Source organism: Phaseolus vulgaris, chromosome 1 (genome assembly GCF_051622355.1).
Source record: "Phaseolus vulgaris cultivar YP4 chromosome 1, ASM5162235v1, whole genome shotgun sequence".
In the NCBI taxonomy this organism is placed as follows: Eukaryota; Viridiplantae; Streptophyta; class Magnoliopsida; order Fabales; family Fabaceae; genus Phaseolus; species Phaseolus vulgaris.
This window is the reverse complement of record NC_143498.1, coordinates 8,832,297-8,844,648: the sequence shown is the minus strand read 5'-3', so window position 1 is coordinate 8,844,648 and position 12,352 is coordinate 8,832,297.

The window sequence follows — 12,352 nt, the reverse complement described above, 5'->3', positions numbered from 1 at the left end:
ATTTTGGTCAAAGCATTAAAAACTGGAGCGTAAACAGTTAGAAAATCATTTAATGCTCAGTTAAAGCACAAAACAGTTTTCTGTTATGGTACCAAAACAAACAATCGGTTGTTTCCACGATTTAATCGGTTGTTTTGGTTTTGACAGCAAGTCAACCATTGAAAACAGTTTTCAACCTTTCTAAAAACTCCTAAGTATAAAACAATCGATTGTTTCGACAAAACAACAGGTTGTTTTTCCCTTAGTTTCAAAAAAACTTTTCTTTTAAAAGGATTGAGAATGCTTATGCTTTGGATTTAATCAAGAGTGGATTATACATAAAATCTACCCCAGATCCTAACTAAAAGACAGCTCAGCAACAGCAAGCACAACTAGCCTTTCATTATCCTTTAAAGGGTTTGGATTCTTCAAAGCTTGAACACACTTGGTTCAACATCTACAACCAAAGAACTTAGGAAGGAGAGGGAGAAATCCATCATTTGGTACTCAGAGCTTCAGTTTCTTCATAAAAAATAAAAAAAAGAGATAAGTTCTTGATTGTTTTCTTTGTCTTGGTTGAACAAAACCATACCGTGTTTGTTCTTTGTTGTTTTTCACGTTCCTCATGGATGGTTCAATTATTTCCATTTTAATTGTTGTAGATTTATCAGTTTTCAAGTATTGGTGTTTCTTTGTGTTCCTAGTTGAGTTCGAATCATAATCTACCAAGTTTCATTTTGATTTTTGTTTTAGTTTTTTATTGCTATTTTTTCTTGTGTTCTTGATAATACGAAATGAGTTTCTTAATGTTTGGAGTCTAGTATTGAGTGTTTGTATTGTTTTGATTTAGTTTTCTATTTGGTTTTTGTCTTGTCATGTTTCTCCTTTCATTTGTCAAAAATAATTCTATGATTAGTTGTGTATTTAAGGTGTTCGATGAAATTTTTATGAGTTGCACACCAAGTGTTTGTAAAAATATCTCATATGAAAATAAAGTTGTATAAGCTTTTGGTGCATTTTTTGTTTTAGTTTTTAGTTATAAACTTACTATTTGATCATTAGTAAGTCTCTTGCATTGCAAATTCCTTTGTGTCTAGTAGTTGTGTCTTTTCTTGAAATCTTTAGGTTTCTATCTTGCTACCAATATTTTGTAAATTGCTCTGGATTGGGAAATTTATTGTGATCAAAATACCTTTCCAAATTAATTGAAATTTTATATCTGAAAAGTCCAATATGTCATTGATTTTAGGTAAAAGAGGCACATCCTAATTCTAAATAGAAAAAAATATGATAAATCTGAAAAGCCAGGACGTTCATTGTTGACAACTAGGTTTGTGCGATAATCTTTGCTCTCGGTATTTGATTTGTTAAACATTATCCAGGGATCTGTTTGACTTGAAATTTTGAGAGGATGATTCTTGAGATGTTACCTATAACTAGTTAAAATTTGAGAACCAAATTCCATCCAGAACATTTTTGCATAAATTTGGGAAGCTTTGATGCTAGTGGCAAATCTAGTTTGTTTTTGGTTTTTAATTCATTATAGTGCCTTTGTTTGGTTCTTTTTGTTGTGAAATCTATTTTTCTTGTGCCTTAATTTTTGTTTGCCATTTATTGACTTTCATTTCACTCTTGCCTACATATGAATCCCATTTGGTTTAGCCTTTTCAAATTTTAGCTTTTCTTGATTTTATTTCTTAAAATCTTGGAGAAAGATGTGAACAACTTTGGAAAAGGTTGAGGCAGATTTTTGATGACTTTTTACGACAAGTGCAGCGTGTTTTCAGAAGTAATGATGTGTGCCTAAGGACGGATATCGAACAAAATAATCGATTAAAATATTCACTAAATATAAAATATAATAATAAAAGTTTGTTGGAATTTTTTTGTGATGGCAATGATTAACAAGAAAACAAGACAAAGAGTTGTTGCTTCAATTGGAAAAATAGGGATTGAGTTTCATCTTTCTCACTCTTTTGTATTTAGATTAGCCTGATAATATTATGTCCTTTGATTGATATTGATGCCCCTATAAAAATCATTTATATCGGTTCCTCGCATATAAAATTCTTAAGGTGTTTCTTAAATACTAATTCCTCGCATACTTATAAAAACAACTTAACTTTACGATTAAACGTTGATAGCAATTAACATTTCAAGTCTATTCCTAACACTCAAATATGTTAAGTATTATTGATTAGGTCAGAACCCTAAAAATACTTTTCAGTCAAATATAAGATTCTAAATCAAGAATTAGAAGCAAAACAATAATACCAATAATCAATCAAGAATAGAATATTATGTTCAGAGATCACCTCAATACATAAGAGTTTGAACATATTACTCTCAATCCTAAAGGGTAGAATTAGCCACACATCTTCTAACAACTTCTATTCTTCCAATTGGGTTATATAAGTCACTGAATGGTGTTTTCTTCTCAATCTTTCACACTAGGGTGCCTCAAGCCTCCTATTTAACCTAATCTTTTTGGCTTAAGTGACTTCTCGCTTGGGCGCTAATGGGCTCACTTGGGCGAGTAAAACATAAAAAGGCCCAACGTTATTGGCGCTATCTCGTTTGAGCGAGATCCACTGGTGGCATCTTAGTTTTTTGCGAATTTGGGTAGCTTTGGTGAGTGTTGATGCATTCCAACTTTCTCTTTTTAACTTTGTATATTTCCTTTTGCCCAATTATCTCCATTCTTCCCTAGAATCCTGAAATTAACACAAATTTGGGAATAAATCGTTCTTATTCAAATTAAAATCATAAAATAGTAAAAATGTATAAATTCATAAATTAGGGGTTATTTTATACTTATTTTAGCAATTAATACTCATAAGTGTCGATATTTTAATATGAAATATTACTGAAATTTGGCACTTATCACTTTTCAACCACATTTTTTAGGTTTTCTTGCAACTCTTAGAGTGCTAACAAAGGAGAAGTAAAAACTCAAAGAGGGCTAGACCAGTTGGCAATCAAATACACTTCAAAGTTTGCACCAAAGATCAAGAATATTGGAGAGTTTGCATGAGTTATACCACAAAAATTTAAGGTTCTTTTAATTTGTGCATTTGATTTTTGGAAAAATGCCATTTGGAAATTCCATTGTACTTTTGTTAGTAAATTCATTTTAGACTAAATGTGTGTCAATTGAATCTAAGTGTTGATTGCACTTCTACTAGGAAACACCTAGTTATATTCACTTGCATTTAATTGCTTTTAATATTTCTTTTATTTCCTTTCTTTTATTGTTGTTACTTTTCAGGTCTTCGTGGTATTATGAGAGTTCCTTTCTTATTATTCTTTAAACCTTCCTTTGGTTTAGTAGGTTTATTTGCATTTACATACACACACTTTTAATATCTTGTTAAAACTTATTTTTGAAGTTACTTGAAGGGTCTTTTGTGAAGACTATCTAAGGAACACTCTAGTTAGGGAATACTTGGTGCTTAAGAAGTCCTTGTACTCACTTCTCTTTGTAACAACCAAAAATATTTGTTTTTGTAAATTGTTTGTTTCCTTTTTGAAAACACTATAGAAAATACATTTGTGAAAACTATTTTTCCATTAATCTTGATTGTTTGTGAAAACCTTTGAGCTTTTCAAAAATATTAACAATGAGTAATAGGTCTCATGGTTCTAGTGTTCATGGGGGAGTTGGGAAAGATAAAGAAGATAAGCTTAAAGAAGAGATTCAAATACAAAGAAAGAAATTATTGAGCTAAAGGAGGTGTTTTTCCAATTTCTAATTTCCCAAGAGAAAAGAAGAGAAAGGTCTAAGAGTAGGCATAGGGAAGGTTCTTATAGAAGGAGGAGAAACACTCATTATTCCCTAATAGAGAAGATGAGAATAGTAGCCACCATAACTTAGACTACTATCAACAACAACCTAGACAACATAGACATAAAGCTCATCACACACATAAAGAACCTAGGGTTGACCTTCCTCTCTTATATGTTAGAGAAGATGTAGAAGAGTATTTGAACTGGGAGATGAAGGTAGATCAATTTTTTGAATGCTACCAAGTTGAACAAAACTGAAGAGTGTCCTTATCTACTTTGAGCTTTTAAGGACCAACTATGTATTGGTGGACCTCATTAGTCAAAGAACTTAGGTTCCATAATAATCCTCATATCCAATACTGGAATTAACTTAGGTTTTCCTTGAGGAAATGACCTGTTACTATTGAGGATAAGTGGAGATTCTACTCAACTTGCATGAAGAAGTGTTTGATGAAGACAATTTATTCAAAGGTTTATGGAATATGTAATTCATGGTCTTAGTTAGGTTAATTTTTTTTAAATAGCATTTTGCAGTCGGAACCTACCTTATATCTCATAGTCATAGTGATGATCTTAAGCACAAGGGTCTCTTAAAAATAGTCTTAAGAAACTACTCCAAGTTTTTCAAAAATCGTTTTACTGCACACAAAATTTAATCCGTTGTTTGACAAAATAATTAATTCTTTGGCACTGCATCAAAATTACTTGACTTTTTCAAAATTCAGTTTTGACTCCAAATTCTGTTTTGTTCACATTTTCAATTTTCAACTAATCAGAAAGTGGTTATGTTACAACCAAGAGTATTTTCAAAAAACAATATGTTCTTTTGAACTTTAATCTGTTGTTTTTATAACAGTCCTTAACTATTTTTTGAAAATCTATTTTGATATGAAACCTAAAAAGAAAGGTTAATCTCCCGGTCAAAATACCCCTTGCAATTACAATTTGCATGCAGTTTTCAAGTGCTTTCATTAAGAGTTTGAAGTGAGTTTAGTTTTTTGAAAGTTTTTCTTAAAAACATTTAAGTGCTCTTGTGTTGGTGCCTTTGGCTTGAAATTCAAGGTTCTTTCAAGTGTTGTAGTTGTAAGGGTCTTGATTCGAACTCTTGAATCTGCAATCAAGATGTTTTCCTTCCTAAATATTTTCTTTTGTAAAGGTGGTTGTGTTTTTACTTCTTGATGGAGTTTCTAGAAGTTAGTGTGTTGCTGGAATAATGTGTTTTAGCTTGTGATCTTGGTTCTTGGAGGTTCAAGAACTAGGAGGTTTGTAAAGATTGTTTTGCTTTAGTGGAATCCATGTTGGTATAAGGTGAAACTGGATGTAGCTCTTACTGAGTGAACCAATATAAAAATTGTGTGTGTGCATCTCTCCTTTCTTGATTACTGCTTTAAAACTGAAATATGGAAATCTGTGATAAAATATACCTGTTGTTTCAAAATTGAATTTTTTGTTTTAACTGTTGTTGGGTTAAATCATACTCTGTTTTTCAAGATTCTGATAAGACATTAATCTTTCTTAAAATTCAAAGTATCTTTAATCTTTGACTAAGTAGTACATGTTTTAAAATTCAAATAAGTAATCTTGTTCAAGATTCTATCATTTTGATACTCATTTCAAAAAGTCTTTTAAAAGTTGATATAAGTTAAAAAGGTTGAAAATTAAGTTATGAGATTGGAATTAAAATTCTTTTGGTAATGTTCACAATGCACTTCTTCTTAAGTAGTGTATCCTGTAAATTAAAACATAATTTCTTACATATCCTCCTTGGTATTCAACAAACCTTAAAGACTATTAGTTTTTCTGATATTGATGAGCTTCTCTATCAAGAAAAGATTGCTAAGGAGGAGCTTGATCATGCTCTTCACTGTCAACATTTTTTTTGGAAAGAAAGGGCTAAGATGCTATGGTTTAAAGATGGGAATAGAAATACTGCTTTTTTCCATGTTGTGGTTAAAAGGAGAAATAATTCTAGTGGGATTAATCGTCTACGGATTGATAATGAGGTTATTGAGGATCCTAAACTCATTAACGATCATATTTTGGATTTTTATAAAAATCTTTATGCTGAGTCTATTTCTAATGTTCAGGATACAAACAATATGAAATGTTTTATTGGTACTTATATTTCTGAGCTGGTTTCCTCTGAGGATAATATGATGTTGAATAAATGTCCTGATTTTTTGGAAATCAAGAATGTTGTTTTCAATCTTAATGGTAATAATGCTCTTGGTCCTAATGGTTTTGATGGTATTTTCTATCATTCTTGCTAGGAAATTATTAGGAAAACTTTTCGCAATGCTGTTCAATAGTTTTTTAAACAAAGCTGGGTTCTGCCTGTCATGAACATTAATATGGTATCTCTTATTCCTATGATTGTGGGTGCTGAATCCATTAAAGATTACAGGCCAATTTTTGTTGCTAATTTCAAATTTAAGATTATTTCCAAGATACTGGCGGATAGGCTTGCACTTGTGGCTGCTAGAATCATTTCTCCTAATCAATATGGGTTTGTGCAAGGTAGACAAATTCAGGATTTTATAGGTATATCTTCTGAAGCTATTAACATGCTTTCTAAAAAGGTTAGAGGAGGTAATGTGGCTTACAAAGTTGATATTTATAAAGCCTTTGACACTCTGAGTTGGAAGTTCTTATTATTAGTTTTGACACGTTTTGGTTTTCAACCCTCGGTTGTCGGTTGAATTAGTACAATTCTCTTTTCAGTTATGCTTTCTATCAGAATAAATGGACGCTTGGTGTTTTTTTTCCCTTATAGTAGAGGTGTCACACAAGGTGATCCTTTGTCTCCTTTACTTTTCTGTCTTGCAGAGGAAGTTCACAGTAGAGGTATCTTTAATCTTGTGAATGATAAGAAAATTCTACATATAGCTAGTCCGCAAGGTTATCTCACTCCCTCTCATATTTTATATGTTGATGACATATTTGTTTTCTGTAGGGCGGATAATAAGTCTTTTAGAAATCTGAGTATTTACTTAAAACATATGGTGATTTTTTTGGTCAATATGTTAATAATTCTAAGAGTTGTTTTTTCACCATGGATAATTCTACAAGATTTGTCACCAAAATTCAACGTATTCTTTCTTGTAGTCATGGTTGTTTGCCTTTCACTTATTTAGGAGTGTCTATCTTTGTTGGTGCTCCAAAGTGTCGATTTCTTCAACCTTTGACTGATAAATTCAAATTGAAGCTAGCATCTTGGAAAGGTAAATGTCTTAGCATGATGAGTTGGATTCAGTAAGGCGGTGATTATTGGATTTCTAGCTCATAACTTTAATATGTATAAATAACATGTTTCTCTTCTTAAGCAAGTTGAGCAGTAGTGTCAAAATTTTATTTGAACTAGTGATATTTTGAAAAAATGGCATAACTATCATTAATTGGGCTACAATTTGTTCTCCTCTTGAGAATGGAAGTTTGAAGATTATTAACCTTCATCATGAAAATAATTCGTATCTTCTTAAGCTTGTTTGAAACTTTTCTTATAGGAACAAGCCTTGGTCTTTTTTCTTGAAAGTTAGGGTTCTTAAATCAAAATACGAGCTTAGAATGGTTTATAGATCCTCATCTTTTTGGCCTGAAATTAAGTAGTTTTAATCTACTATACTTGATAATACTTCTTGGATTGTTGGATAATACTTCTTGAATGATAAATGGTGTTCTACTACTTCTTTATCAAATATTGCATGGTTATCTAATGGTGCCAGCATTTCAGATACAGTCTCCCAGTTTTGACTTGGTTGTGATTGGAAAATTCAGATGCCTCATTTTTTTAATCATATCATAATTAGGGAGGAACATGATATTCCTAATTGGATTCTAGATGAGTTTGATCGTTTCACTAGTTAGAAATTTTTTCTTGGAACCAGGAGTTTCCTGTGGTTAGGTAAATTCATTTGGTCTTCATCTATTTTGCCTTCCAAACCTCTAGTACTTTGGAAAAATTTTCATGGGCGACTTCCTATAGATCAACATATTCAATATAAAGGTTTTGAATATATGTTCTATGTGTACGCTTTGTGGAAAGCATGAGGAATCTATTCAACATTTATTTTTTGAATGTTCTACTGCTTTGCGTATTTGGAGTTGGGCTCAGAAGATTTTTCTTACTCCTCAATTCTCTAATAAGGTTGATCTTCTTTCTTTTATTAGGAGTGATGGTAGTCGTTTGGTTAAATTGCTTAAGCTTGCTGTGATAACTTTTTCTATTTGGATGATATGGCGTATGAGGAATTATGCTAGATTTCAGGATAAAATTGATGTTTCTAGGGTATTTCGATAATTTAATATTTAACTTGTCTTGTGGGAAATTCATCTAAAGCTTCAATGAAGAATGATATGTTGGATTTCAATGTCATTAAGTTTTTTGGTATTAATATTCGTACTGGTAAAGTTTTTCGTCCTTTTCCTGTTAGATGGGAGTTCCCTTCACTGGGCTGGGTTAAAATTAACACTGATGGGGCTGCTCGGGGATATCCTGGTCTTCATACCTGTGGAGCTATTTTCTGTGGGAGCTATTTATTGGTGGGTTCTCTGCATTTCTTAACGTTTGTTTTGGTTGCTGAGTTTTATGGAGTTATATATGCTATGGAGGAAACTCAAAGGATAGGGCTTACTAGTGTATGGCCTTAATGTGATTATGCCTTGGTTTGTGTTGCATTTACTGGTAGGACTAATGTATCGTGGATGCTTCGTAATTGATGGATCACTTCTCTTAATTACTGTCGCAAAATCAGGTTTAGGTTTACTTATATTTTTTGTGAAGGGAATGCGAGAGCTGATAAGTTGGTTAATTTAAAATTTATGCATAGAGAATCATTTCATTGGTACAATAGGCTTCCTTCTAGTATGTGTTTTAGAATTCTTTATAAATAGGTATAGTCTACCTATGTACCGTTTTTGTTAACATATGGGTTTTGGTCTAGTCCCCCTATATTTTTTTGTATTTTTTTAATAATACTTTTTTTCGTGTGATGACAAATGATTGTTGTTACTTGAGGTGTCAGCATAGCTGAAATGTCAAGTTCCATAGTGATGTCGAACATGAAAGCTTTATATAAAAAAGATCAAGAGATTTTAATATGCTAAGAACAAGTTATAATAGGTTAAAAAATCTCTACAAAACTACTAAAGGTTTTATGTAATTTTAACAAATTGATTCGATAGAACAACCAATTAAAATATTTACTATAGTATATAAAGACCTTTGCTAAGAGTATTTTAATAAATTTAAAATATAATTTCAGTCCATTGAAATTATATTAATACTAACAATAAATTCTAATCAGTTTGAGAACATTTAGAAATTATTCTTGGATTATTTTAGTGGGATTAACCTTGGTAATCAGAAAAATGCAAACACACGCACACACTATGTAATGCAAGTATTTTTTTCAAATTTTAATTCATCAAATAAGTTAGTTTCATTTACATTTACAGACTCTCCTTATTTAATGAAGATAATCTAGTTGAATGTATATGGAAGAATGATCTTGTATGACATAGTATTTTTCCATCAGCCTTGTAAATAACCCTATAAACACTGCCAAAGAAACAATAAGAAAACAAACATACAAACATATATAGTAGTGCATACCTCATAAGAGAACCCACTAGATGATTTTTTCAAGACCCGTTAGATAATCTGTGTAGAATCGCTAGATGGTCTCTTGTAAATAGTATTAGAGGGTCTTACCAAGCATTAGGATGTCTCACATAATTGACTTATGCTAAACACATTATACTACATATGAGACATTTTGAATGCAAACTAAAGAAGATATACCTATAGACCCAATACATGTTATGATGGAGGAGGGCCAAGCACATCTCACCATGGAAGCCAAGACCCAAGGCTAGACCGTGATGAGCGTCTAGCCTCAAGGAAGGAGCGTCTAGGACGTGATGAGGGAAGGCTACACATGGAGCGTCTAGGAGGAGACCTAGACCGTCTAGGACCCATTACAAGGTCAATGGCTAAGCACATTCACGCCCAATTGGATGAAGCCACGGATGGAAGAGAGAAAGCCTTGTACATGTTACATGGAGGCCCATTAGGGGTGCTTAGTAATTAGAGTAGTGCTAGAAAGCATAAAAGAGTGAACATTCTAGAATCTCTCCTTACTTGGCCGGTCATGAGCATGTGCCATGTGCCTTGTCATTTTTGCATTTCATTTGGCTCTCATTTCATTTACACTTAGCTTAGTATTTACGGCCCTATAGCCTATAAATAGGGAGGCCATCTCTTGTATTTTCCAAGATTATTGATAGTACTGCCAACTTTGTGCCAAGCTTTGCTTCTACCTAGTTTCTAGGCTCTAATCTTCACATTCTTCACCTCTCATTGGGCTGGTCGAACCTCCCAACTTCCATACACACCATGCACCTTCAAGATCACCATAGCTCTTAGGAGGATCTTGCTCATACACATCCATGGCTTCCGCACCATCTTTCACATGATTCTAAGAAGAACTTCATGAATTTGCCATCATTTGGTATCATGAGCATAGGTTCTTCAAAGATGAGTTGTTCTTGGTCTTTTCAATTTTAGTTCTTCTTTATTTCATGTTGTTCATCTTGTTTCCATAATTGTCTTGCTATTTTTTAAATTTTAATTTGTTTTGGTGTGCTATTTGGAAGATCCAACCGGTGCACTTTGTTCAATTGATCTTGAACAATCCTTGTGCAATTTGTGATAGGATTCCATACACCTTTGAGTTGCTGTTTTTCTTTTAGGTTTTTGAGTCTTTATTGCACTTTTATTTTGGTTCATATTATGCTCTTTGAGTCTTTTAATTTTCTGAATCCATATATGTTTTGTCAAGTCATGTTCATCCACAATGTCATCAATTCATAGTAGTCCTTTGATTGGCTTGATTGTTTCTTGATTTTGGGTATATGCTTTTGTTTTGAATCTGCTGTTCATTTGATCTTTTGGTGCCTTTTTAATTTTAGTTTGAGTTCCTATTTGTGTTTAGATCTTACACAAATTCCTTTTCTCAATTCCTTTGTGTTTAAATTTTGGTATCTTGCTGTTTTTTCCAGTTTTTCCAGAATCCCCTGTTTCACATTCTCTGTGCTGACTGTTTTGTTCCAGAAAAAATATTTTCACTCATAGGAAAATTTTGATTCTTTGTAATATGCAAGTTTGAAGTGTTATAGAAAGGACAAAAAAAGAATTAGTTCAAAAGAATCAACAGAAAAAAAATGATAAATCTTTTAAAATCAGTGTGCAAATCTGAGGCGCTACAGCTGGCATAACTGAACACCAAAATTGCAAAATTTATTAAAACAAAATGGTGCATGAGTTTTGAGTGATTCCAAAGCCAGATTTTAGCTAAGATCTTGAATATCTTGCATATCAAATTTCAGAATCATATCTTAAAAACACAGCTCAGCATAAATTGGGGAAAAACACGTTTCTGGCCACAACAATTTTCCAGTGGTGCTGTTTTTTATTTTGTAATCTAATTCTAGTGCCATTCATAGGAATTCTTTTGTGTGCCTACCTTTAATTGAGTACCTTTTATTTGCTTGCTTAATATTTCTTGGACCTCTTTCTAGTTGTCATAATCTAACTCCTTTTGGTGGTACTGTTTTATTCAATTAAATTGTTTCTTGCTTTTGTTCTTTGACCTCTAATTTGGTGCTGGAATTTATTCTCCTTTGGTGCTTAATTGAATGGAAACTTGACTTGGGTAAGGTCTAGTATTTTGATAGGTGCTGGAATTGGAGAATTAAGACCTTCATTCTAAGGGGAAACAAAGCCAAGGCAGAATCAAGTTTTCTTGAAAACACTACAAACACTTGGAGGGCCAACAAACAAAGACAACAAGGAAGTGCATTTAGCAAAAAGAGGATCAACAAAGGGAGTTTTCTTAATTTTCTTGCAACTTAATTTGTGTTAATTACCTCTTAATTACGTTATTAGACGGTGAGTGTGTCTTCAAGGGCTCCAAGTGTCCAAGAAGCCTCACCTAGGGCCGACTAGTATAGAACTCTTTAATTCGCAATTGTTAATTGTTTTTAGTTGTTTCTATATTGTTTAATTAGTAACGCTTTGTATGTGTGGTTGTTTTAAGCTTTGTTAAAACCGTCTAGCTTTGTTAACTAGTTAGCATACATTGTTTTTCTTGCATTGAAAAAAAAAAAAGTTTTGATTTCTCAACTTAATTGTGTTCTAAGTAGTTTACTAAGAGGAAGTTTTGTGTGAAGACATTGAGGGATAGTTTTTGGCTAAGGCAAAGGCTTGGTACTTAAATAGTCCTTTGTGACGCACCTCCCTTACCTGGAAAACTACCTTCTTTGACTTTCCTAAATTTCCTCAAGGTAAAACACTTAAATACACAAAAACTTTAGCCATGTCTTCTCCTCATCACTCTCCAAAGTCTATTGAAAGTGAAGTAAAATCTATAAAATCTCTTTTAAAAGAAGTTTCACAAGCTGTGCAACTAATTTCTTTTAGACAATTGGAGAATGAGAATAAAATTAATGAATTGGCTAAAGCCCAAGAAGAGAAATCCCAAAAATCACAAAAATCAAAGAAAACTCATACTCATGTATCTAGGAGTAA